Consider the following 12,270-nt stretch of genomic DNA (forward strand, 5'->3'; position numbering starts at 1 on the left):
GGTGCCCTCCCTCCCGCAGCACGGGGGGCGATCGGGGTTAGTAGAAGAGGAGTGGGCCTCGCGGCGGGACCCACCACCAACTTCTCCTCCGACCGTCATCGTCGCCGTTATCGGAATTAACCAGCGGGCTCACCTAGCCACTACTACGGCGACGATGGAGGCACCAAACGCCGGGGACGAGTGGTGCCTTCCCTCCCGCAGCACGGGAGGCGATCGGGGTTAGTAGAAGAGGAGTGGGCCTCGCGGCGGGACCCACCACCAACTTCTCCTCCGACCGTCATCGTCGCCGTTATCGGAATTAACCAGCGGGCTCACCTAGCCACTACTACGGCGACGACGGAGGCACCAAACGCCGTGGTTTCCCGTGGGCGTGGTGTGTAAGTATCAACAGTTGGTCTACCCCACGCTCCGGCACGGAGCGCGGGGAGAAGAAGCGGAAAAAGAAAGGTTTCCCTCTCTCTTTCCTTTTTTTTTTTTTTTGGGCGGGCAGGGCACCACCTTTTGCCCCGCCAACAGGTCAACGGCTCGCTGCTTGAGCGAACCGCGACCACCCATTATTTGTATTAGCTCTATTTTGAGTGTGTGGTTCGCCTTCAAAACCAACAACACGTTAATGATCCTTCCGCAGGTTCACCTACGGAAACCTTGTTACGACTTTTACTTCCTCTAAATGATCAAGTTTGGACATCTTTCCGTCAGCTCGAGGCGCCGAAAGAGCCCAGCGGCGGCAGCAGAACTGACCGCGACGCAGGCCCGGCATCCAAGAGCGCCAGTCCGAAGGCCTCACTAAATCATTCAATCGGTAGTAGCGACGGGCGGTGTGTACAAAGGGCAGGGACGTAATCAACGCAAGCTCATGACTTGCGCTTACTGGGAATTCCTCGTTCATGGGAGACAATTGCAAACCCCAATCCCTATCATGAAAGGATTTCAACGGGTTACCCGCTCCTCTCGGAGGGGGAGGACACGTTGATCCCTTCAGTGTAGCGCGCGTGCGGCCCAGAACATCTAAGGGCATCACAGACCTGTTATTGCTCAATCTCGTGCGGCTAGAATTGCCGCTTATCCCTCTAAGAAGAAGCTGCGAACTGGACACCAATTGCTGGAGATCCGTCGACTAGTTAGTAGGCCAGAGTCTCGTTCGTTATCGGAATTAACCAGACAAATCGCTCCACCAACTAAGAACGGCCATGCACCACCACCCACCGAATCGAGAAAGAGCTCTCAATCTGTCAATCCTTCCGGTGTCTGGGCCTGGTGAGGTTCCCCGTGTTGAGTCAAATTAAGCCGCAGGCTCCACTCCTGGTGGTGCCCTTCCGTCAATTCCTTTAAGTTTCAGCTTTGCAACCATACTTCCCCCGGAACCCAAAGACTTTGGTTTCCCGGAAGCTGCCCGCCGGGTCATGGGAATAACACCGGCGGATCGCTGGTCAGCATCGTTTATGGTTAGAACTAGGGCGGTATCTGATCGCCTTCGAACCTCTAACTTTCGTTCTTGATTAATGAAAACATCCTTGGCAAATGCTTTCGCAGTAGTTCGTCTTGCGACGGTCCAAGAATTTCACCTCTAGCGTCGCAATACGAATGCCCCCGCCTGTTCCTATTAGTCATTACCTCGGGTTCAGAAAACCGACAAAATAGAACCGAGGTCCTATTCCATTATTCCATGCATAGGCATTCAGGCCATCAGTGTAGCCTGCTTTGAGCACTCTAATTTTTTCAAAGTAAACTCTGCCGGCCACGCGGGACACCCGGTGAAGAGCACCCCGTGCGAGCCAGCGGGCTGTGTTACGGCTGTTCGGAGCGTGACAGTGTGCACCGGGCGGTGAACCGTCAGTCCAGAACTGAAATCCAACTACGAGCTTTTTAACCGCAACAACTTTAATATACGCTATTGGAGCTGGAATTACCGCGGCTGCTGGCACCAGACTTGCCCTCCAATGGGTCCTCGTTAAAGGATTTAAAGTGTACTCATTCCGATTGCGAGGCCTCGGATGAGTCTCGCATCGTTATTTTTCGTCACTACCTCCCCGTGCCGGGAGTGGGTAATTTGCGTGCCTGCTGCCTTCCTTAGATGTGGTAGCCGTTTCTCAGGCTCCCTCTCCGGAATCGAACCCTGATTCCCCGTTACCCGTTATAGCCATTGTAGGCGCATAGCCTACAATCGAAAGCTGATAAGGCAGACACTTGAAAGAGGCGGCGCCGGCACTGGAGGCCGTGCGCTCAGCCACAAGTTATTCAGATTCAACACGGTGGGGTTGGCGGACCGAGGCCCGACCGGTTTTGAACTAATAAAAGCGCTCTTCCCTTGCGGTCAGAGACGTGATGCATGTATTAGCTCTAGAATTACCACAGTTATCCAAGTAAGTGTGGGCTACAGATCCAATGAATCATAGCTGATTTAATGAGCCATTCGCGGTTTCACCTTAATTGGGCTTGTACTTAGACATGCATATCTCATCCCATATCTCCTTCTCTTCCTCCCCTCTCTCAATCAATTCCTGGGGCCTCCTCGACAATCCATCTGCGTTACCATTCTCCTTCCCTGGCCGGTATTTCACCTCAAAATCAAACCTTCCCAAGTCACCCAGCCACCTACTCTCCACTGCCCCAAGCTTGGCAGAGTTCAAATGTGCCAATGGATTATTATCCGTCAGCACTATAAAATGTCCACCCACCAGATAGTGCTGAAACTGCTCTGTCACTGCCCACTTCAGAGCCAACAGCTCCAACTTCCTAGAGCTGTAATTGCTCATGTTCCGCTCTGACTTTCTGAGACCTCTACTTGCAAAAGCCACCGAATGCAACCTCCCATCATGCTCCTGAGATAAAACTGCTCCCAGTCCTTCAAAGCTAGCATCTGTCTCCACCACAAACTGCTTGCTGTAATCTGCACTTTTCAACACTGGAGCCTGACTTAACTTTTCTTTCAACAAGGCAAATGCTCTGGCCTCATCCTTCCCCCAATAATCACTCACTGCTGCCTTAGAATCACCACTCATCAAAGCATGCAATGGAGCAGCCACCTTCGCAAAATTTTTCACAAACCTTCTGTAACAGGAGCAGAATGCGACAAATGCCTTGACCTCCCTAATAGTGCGCGGAACTTTCCACTCCTGTACAACCCGTATTTTCTCTGGGTCTGTATTAATTCCCTCCTTAGAAATGATAAATCCAAGGTAAATGGGGCTTTAGTATGTGGCATTTGGAAGGTTTCAACTTCAGCCCATGTTTCCTCAAAAGCTTCAACATTCCCTCCAGTCTATCCAGATGCTCATCCACACTACGAGCAAACACCAACAAATCATCCAGATACACCAAAAGAGTTACAAAAACCTGATCGCTAAACACATACTCCATAAACCTTTGGAATGTTGCTGGGCTATTGGATAACCCCATAGGACAGCGCACATATTGATAATGGCCAAATGGTGTTACAAAAGCAGTCTTAGGCCGGTCTTCTGCCCGCACAAGAATCTGATGATAACCTGCAGCTAAATCAAAAGAAGAAAAATACTGTGGCCCGGCTAATGCATCTAGTGTGTCTTGTACCCTTGGTAATGGGAAGGCATCTTTCACTGTCACCTCGTTCAGCCTTCGATAATCAACACAAAGTCGCAGCGAACCATCTTTCTTCCTCACCATCACTATTGGGGCTGCATATGGGCTCACACTCTCCTCTATCACTCCCTGTTCCAACAGTCCCTTTACATGAGCTTTAACCTCAGTGATACATGGGGGAGGAATATGTCTGTATGGAAGGCGAATAGGCACTGCACTATTGAGGTGAATTTCATGCTCCACTCCAGTAGCACATCCCAAATCCTGCTCGTTTTCAGCAAACATATCTCCGTACTCATGGATCAATCCATCCAGTCTCTCCAACTGTGCTGAATCAAGCTGACTCTCATCCACCTGCACCCCTAGTCTGTCCCTGAACTCCTTAACCACTGAAGAAGGTGCAGTCTGAGCTACTGTGTGTGTGTGAGCTCTTCCCACAGTAACCTCCCTTCCATGAGAAACTTTGGCTACCTTCCACTGTGGCCTGAATTGCACATCTGCTTGTCCCAGGTTACCCACTGACAGCCATCCTTCACCCTTAACCACTCTGGTATAACTGGGAAATATACACAAACCTTCAGGCACCCAGTAGCCCTCACCAGGCACTAAGGGCTCCAACACCACACTATCTACATCTACTTCCTGTAAACTTTCCACAAACACTCATTATTCTTCTGGTACCAGCCGGGATTACTAAATCCTGTTGCTGCTGAATTACAGGAAACCCCAGAGGCTGTTGTGTCACCCTCAATTTTGCCTCAATGGCACGGACACACCTGCCCCACTTCTCAGTTAGCCCCAGGTGCACGGCTCCCTTCAACACATTCATCCCAAACAACACTGGCAATGTAGTGCCCTGCACCACACCACTCTCCCCACCACCACCTTTCACAAAAAGTCCACAGTCTTTAACACTTTTTCCCTCAATTTCCACATTCACCTTCACATAACCCAAACAGGGAATTTCCCTCCCATTTGCATCTGTAATCCGAATGTCCATCCCATAGATCACAGCTTGCTTGGGGAGGAGGTGCTGTTTGTACCATTCCTCTGTCACCAGACTGACTTCAGCACCAGAATCAGCCATAGCACTTACAGGTATACCATTCACCAACGCATCTATCCTCAGAGTCTTTCCAAACAACTTAACTTTCCCTCTTTTTACATCATTCCGTTCCTCGGTCACATTAGTCACACTCCTTATCTGAGCTGTAGTGGGGGCCCTGTCGTCAGGCCTTGAGAGCTGGCCCCTTGTTCTCAAGGACTCCCGTTTCCCGCTGTCTTGGACACCAACTCCTTGAACCGTTCACACTGATATCCCAAGTGTCCATGTTGTCCACACAAGGAGCAAGATGGTGAAGAAAGGGTACTCCTCACAACTCTCTCTGGCTTTTTCCCACTCACTAACTCTGCTTCTTCCTTCACAATCCGCTCAGCCTCACTCACTTGGTCTGCTGCTCGCTGAACCATGTCCTCCCACTTCACAGGCTGGTGCTTTTCCCACCATTTTCCCAACTTCACTCCTACTTTTCTGTCTCTCAAATTGCTACAGATCCATGTAGTTAGCAGCCATTGCCGTTCTTTATCTCCCTTGTCTCTCACTTTGTACATTTTATCCACAATAACACCCAGAGAATCAGCAAATTCCCACACTCCTTCACACATGGCTGTTGAACCCGAGCATGCAGCTGTTTTTTCTAAGTCTGTATAATTCAGTTCTGGTCCAAAAGCAGATCTCAAACAATCAAAAAGGTCAGACACAGTCTTCACAGTACTGTTGCGGACCCTTCGACGGGCTGGGCCTTCCAAGAACCCACACAGGTATGACACTCCCTCAGAGCCCTGTAATCCCAGCTGCTTTATTTTCTCTGTGGCATCCTCTACCCAGTCATCCAACTCACTGGCCCTCCGTACCCTTCCAGAGAATCTTCCAATAGTGGGGACAGGACGTGAACACACCATATTTTGCATGTGCCCCATTTGGTCAAACTTATTACACAGTTGTGCCACTGCTTGGGATAACTGAGCATTGGTACTGATTAAGTTATCAACTACCTTTGGGCTCACTTCCACCTCCCTGCTCTCCTCCTTACACTCAACTTTAACCCCAGCTACACCTTGGCCATCAACATCACCCAAACACAAAAAATCCTCCATTGTGCAGGAGTAGTGCCACACTAACACTTAAGTGGATTTTGCCAAAAGCACTGGACCCAAGCAGAAGTTTGAAACAATTTCCCCAAAAGGGCATAGAACTACGCTCTGCTACCAATTGTAATGAGTGCAAAACTAGGGCACAGTTAACCTACCTTAATTAGGCTCATCAAGCACTCACCACAAGAACCCACTGATTAATTTAAACCTCCTGCTTAGGTTCACAGAAACCCGGGCCACAATTTAAAAATTTAATGGTTGAGTACATAATAAAGAAAACACAAATAAAATATGAGTGCTTAACACTCTTAGAGGCCACACTGCTGGCACTCCAAAATACCTGATCCAATGAGAAAATGGGTAAATCCACATACAAATAAACAGGAGAAATAAACACTTCACGCACCAACACAAGAAATTTTATATGCCACTGACACTGTCCCACCCTAACCAGTACCCCCAGGACCCTCACAGGTCCTGTGACCTGTGAGGGTCCTGGGCTGTGAGGGTCCTGTGAGGGTTGAAGTGGGCGCAGGCGCGCCCACTTCAACTTCTTACATATATATATATATATATATATATATATATATATATATATATATATATATATATATATATATATATATATATATATATATATATATATATATATATACTACAACACCATTTAATTTTGAGGTAGGAAGTATACATACATGAGGTGTATGTTGGTATAAGGCCGGGAGAAACCCCGGAAAGGACAACGCCTAAACACTAAGTACAAAATGGTCAGACCATAGAAATATTATGATGGGTGGCAAGGAAAGATAAAAGCTATGAACTGCTTATGTCAGACTATGAACAGAAGGAAATAATTTATGATGAACATCTAATTAAATCTGAAGACGAAATAAAATTATTGAAAAGTAACTTAACTAACAACACCCTTGCTAATTCTATGGTGAGAGGGCAGCCTAACATATCCCTCTCAACCATAACTTGACCTGCATTTGCAGAACACATCACGGAGTGGTCCTCATTCTGGGATAAATATAAGGCAAGAAGACATTGCTATGATAAATAAATTATACTTATTAAGCCAACTAAAGGTTACTGCCTACCTAAGAGTTTATGAATTAGCCATTACTGAAGAAAACTATGATATTGTTATCAGAGAAAATTGATCAGAGAAAACTATAATGATAAGGAGCATATAATAACTGAACTTTTATTCAAACTCCTAGACTTAACATCCCGTAATCGTTATTATAAGGATTTGCAGCTTTTCAGGATAAATGTAAATAGTATATCAAAATCTCTGAAAACAAATAATAACATTAAGAAAGCTAAATGTTATGCTGATATGTGTGTTTTTCTAACTGAACATTAACTTGCGCCGACTGAATATTTGCTGTGTTTATGCATTAGATATTGCCTGTGTTTTGCACAATAATTGCTTTGATCAATGAATATGTTGAAGAGATCAAGTGACACCTAATAAATTTTAATGATTTGAAGATGAATGCAAGTAAGAAATTTTTGACATGTAAGAAGTGTAGATTAGTAGCTATTAATTAAAATATGAAAATATGTGGGAATCTTTACATACCAAATCCATGTAACATCTTGGTCTACGACATATTTAAAGTACCGAAAAAGCCGTTTCACTTTTAAGGAAATAAATTAATCATTGCTAGAAATCTGTAAAAAATATGAGCAATGATGAGGCATCCAAATCCTTTAAATCAAATTTTAAATGAACTTGCCAAAAATGGGTGAATAAGACCTCATCTTATAAAATGAAAGGAAGTGAATCCAGAACTAACTAAGGCCCAGTGAATAAAACTAAGCCAAGTTATGGGGACACAGAGACAACAGATACCTTCTTCAACCACTGTGAATAAGAAAGGAGAGGTACCACCCCATACTAATAAGACAGAAGCCAGACCTAAAACTCCAACAATTAAGAAATGTGTGTTTTGCCCTAAACAACAAAACTCTGTACACTGTGGCAATTATCAAGGGGTAAAAAGGAGGATAAATAGACTTGGAATGAGGAAGGTGTATGTTATCCTCAAGTGAGGCACTGTGAAACTAACCTGCATATGTGCCCTATATGTAAGAAAACTTTATATCATATTGCTCTATGTTCGGTAATTTGGTATGAAACTAAAATAACTAACCACCTCACATGATAGGACCAATGTACCAATAGCTAGATAAGGATAGGTAAGGACAGATTCTTTACTAAACATCACGGAAGTTGTCCTTTGTTTATTTAGTACAGGACACTTACCTGTTATTCGTCTAATGTCGCCAATTAACACAATAGCAGGCGCCATCCTGATCATGTGGAGCTGATGCAAATGCTGATGTTAAACCTACTATACATCCTCCTGAGGCAGGAGGTGCCGGTGGCTAATAGGGGTGATAGGAAATTGGGGGTGACCCTGCGGGCCGACGGAGGGCCGCAGCGTTAGTGTGTGCACAAAAGCTGAACAAACCATAAAACTAAGTAATATCTCTGTTTCACTGATACAAAACACAGTTATGTATTGTTTTAGTCTCTCCAGTAATGAGAGACCTAAAACCACCACGTTACTACACTACCCAGCAACGAGTGAACTCTTGATGTAAAGAAACAACAACAACAATATAAATAAAGGTAAATAATAAAGATGGACATCAAAAACAACAACAATAAGAACAACAATGTGTGTGTGTGTGTGTGTGTGTGTGTGTGTGTGTGTGTGTGTGTGTGTGTGTGTGTGTGTGTGTGTGTGTGTGTGTATATATAATCACGGCACAGGTTAGGCTATCAGCGATGCATTTGATATTAGAAATAATCTAGCTGTACTTTTTTTTTTTTACTAATTTTCTTGTGCAAAAATAAAGAAATAATTAATATATATAGAACCAATGTACCAATAGCCAGGTAAGGATAGGTAAGGATAGATTCTTTACTAAACATCACGGAAGTTGTCCTTTGTTTATTTAGTACAGGACACTTCCCTGTTATTCGTCTAAACTAATGTCGCCAATTAACACAATAGCAGGCGCCATCTTGATATATATATATATATATATATATATATATATATATATATATATATATATATATATATATATATATATATATATATATATATATATATATATATATATATATATATATACTTGCCTAACTGATAGAGTGAAGATTCACTCTGACAATTGCAAAATAACTGATCACAAAAGTGGGCGTCCCTTATGTCGGCAGTGCTGTCAGTTCTTAGTTTATCACCAGAAGAAACAATTCCATCGGCACAGCAAATGATGTGTACCATGGAGGTATAATGAGAGGAGTCTGCATGACGTCACGAATGTGAAGCCAATGGTACTGGTACTCAATTTGTGTTTTATGGTATTATTTACAGGCTGCTCACCATATCTGTGGCCATAAAAGATTGAAATAGTGATGTTGTGCCGTGCCACCAGGATTTAGACACCAAATTATACGTACAAATCAGATCATACAGTGTTTTTTTTTTTCAACTTGGGTGGACTTGGGAGAGAGGTAGGAAGCTGTCTTTGGGGCGGACATATGGAATGACGAGATTATGTCCACATATACATGTACATTATCATTATCATATACATGTGCATATAGATGTACATATCATGTACATCTATATATATGTGCATATACATGTACATTACCATTATCTATATACATGTGCATATAGATGAAGGAGAAGCTTCAGATGAAGGAGAAGCTTCAGATACACAGTTTATCTGAAGCTTCTCCTTCATCTATATGATAGTTCCCTCTGTGTTGAGCTCTGTGTTAGACCTTCAGCTCAAGGAATTAGAGCTGAGAATAGCACAGGCACAGGCACAGGAACGTAAGGAAGTGGAACAGGAATAGGCAGTAATAGAGCAGGAAAAATTAAGCTTGAACGTGATAAACTTAGTGCTAGAGTATTAACAGGTAGTAATCCCCTCTAACAGCCTAGCCTTTGCAATTTTTTTTTTTTTTTCTAACCGCATCAAAGTCATTCCTCTCTTTAATGAAGGCGAAGTGTTAGAATTTTTCAATGCAATTGAGAAGACTGCTATGGATCTTGAGTGACCTAGGAAGGAGTGGTCAGTTATCGCCCAGACTTATTTTAAAGGAAAAGCCAGAAAGGTTTATGATAACCTTACATTTACATTTATATTACACTATAATTACATGAAGTCAGAGGTCCTCAAGACATACATTCTTACTCTTCAAGACTACAAACAGAATTTCAGGAAAGTAAACAAAAAGCCTGATGACTCATATTTGGATTTTGTTAACAGGCTAGAACATTTATATTTGATGTGGCTTAGCTCCTGTGATGTAATAACAGGGGATGATGAAGTGGATGGAGCTAAATTGTATCAGTTAATGTTAGTAGAACAATTTTTGTCCAGGGTGCCAAAGGAGACCGAGTTCTACGTCAGGGATAGGGAATTTGATCTCAGCAAAATTAATTTGGCTGCCACTAAGGCTAACCACTATTGGTCAAAAGGAGGGCGGCGTTCGGTGCTCGTGACTCAGATCCTGCTCGTGGTCTGATTAACCGTCCTTCCCACACTAACCACCCTTATCTATCTCACAACAATTCTCAACTTAATGCTAAATTTAACTCTCCTAAAAACCCTGTCCACCACCCTAGTAATGCACCTTCTATGTCTACTGATTCCCCCCAACCCCCTAAAAAAAACTCAACAGTCCAAAGCTAAATTTAGTTCCCCTTATTATTGTAACTACCTGGGCACACAGAGGACCGCTGCTTTGTTAAGCACGGGAAGGGTGGTGTGCCAAATCCTCATGCCTTTTTGTTCACAGGCTCGAAGGTGCCTCTTCCAGTTCCCCAGGCGACATGTGTGGCTGATTCTCAGGATTTTCGCCCAGTTGTACAGAAGGCGAAGAGTACACCGACTGCAGACCAGGCTAAACAGGCAGTGAAGTTGCTTTGTCTTATACTTCCACCCCTATTGAGTCATGCAGTCCTTTTTTTTTTCTGGAAATGTTACTCTTTGTAGACAGAAATACCCTGTCACTATCTTTGGAGGTACTAAGGCTACTGAGTCCTTGCTCATCAATCGTACTGGTAAATCCGTATAGAGTAATGAAAGTATTTTGATTCGTGGGGTTGCAGGGTTTAATACATTCTTTAAAATGAACCTTGATCTGGATTGTGAGTTGGTGAAGGCAACAGCTGATGTGGGCGTTGTTGACAGCCTACCAGTTCCTGGCATAGATCTCCTTTTAGGGAATGACATCGCAGGCGCAAAAGCTTTTCCTCATCCCATTGTTTCTAGTGTGCCTGTAGATATTCCAGGAACTGTAGCTCTGGAAGAGTAACACCCACAGGTGCTGCTCTTCCAGCAGATAATGTGTGTGCTATAAGTCGTTCTATGGCCAAAGTGATGGGCACTCTCCCAGTTATTGTTGAGGATGTGAAAGTGAAGGAGAGTGGTGTGAGTGGTAATGTGAAAAGTGAGGGTGTGGTGGCTAGCCAGCCCGAGGTGCCTACTTGAATTGAGGAAGGCGCTTTGGTTCAGTTGTTTGAACCCCCATTACCTACCTCCTCAATGACATTGGTGTATCTCAGTTTAGGGAACTCCAGTTGAATGACCCTCAGGTTTCAGCATTTAGGAACATTGCAGTGGATGAGAGTTTATGTCAGAATGAGGGTGGTGTTGTATTCTATGAAAAGTGTGGTGTACTATTTAAAGAGGTTTAGATCTCATGCTAATGTTGATGATGGGGCGTGGGACTCACACCAGCTCGTGGTCCCACAGCAATGCCGCCGTCATCTGCTGAAGATGGCCCACGTTGGACACTTGGGAGTCCACAAGACGCTACAATGACTGAGGGAGCACTTATACTGGAAATACATGAAAACGGATGTCCCCCGCTCTGTCATGGAGTGCCATTCCTGTCAAGTCGCGGGGAAACCGAACCAGCCATTGCCCATGAGTTCTCTGAAACCTATACCTGTCATGCAAAACCCGTTTGAGAGGATTCTAATAGACATTGTGGGGCCCCTACCTAAAACCTCCTCAGGGTACTCGTATAGTTACCTCCTAACAATACTTGATGCAGCTACTAGATACCCTGAGGCTATCCCTCTGCGCACTGTCCATGCCAATGTAGTGGTTAGAGAGCTCTTGCACTTTTTTTTGCGAGGTTTGGGATGTCTTTGGAGGTACAATCAGACCAGGGCACGAAATTTATGTCAAAACTGTTTGAAAAGAGCTTAAAAGACTCAGGCATTGTGCACATCGTCTCTAGTGCGTACCACCCTCAGTCCCAGGGCGCACTGGAGAGCTACCATCGAACTCTAAAGTCAGTGCTCCGTAAGTTCTGTGAAGAGACGGGACAGGAATGTTTTCCCACGAGAGAGGTGCTCTTGGAATCTCTCGGTTTCTCCCCATACGTGTTGATCTTTGGACGCCAAATTCGAGGACCTCTTATGTTAGTGAAGGAGAGGTGAAGTGGGGCCATGGGCCCTCCTCCTTGTGTGTTACACTATGTGATTGACTCTAACGAACGCCTCGCTC

General features: G+C 44.4%; 1 pseudogene; it reads right to left on the bottom strand.

Moving 5' to 3' along the window:
• Positions 1 to 611: 611 nt before the first annotated feature.
• On the bottom strand, positions 612 to 2,501 carry LOC135111340 (small subunit ribosomal RNA; annotated as a pseudogene).
• Positions 2,502 to 12,270: the final 9,769 nt, after the last annotated feature.

Source organism: Scylla paramamosain, chromosome 21 (assembly GCF_035594125.1).
Source record: "Scylla paramamosain isolate STU-SP2022 chromosome 21, ASM3559412v1, whole genome shotgun sequence".
Lineage (NCBI taxonomy): Eukaryota > Metazoa > Arthropoda > Malacostraca > Decapoda > Portunidae > Scylla > Scylla paramamosain.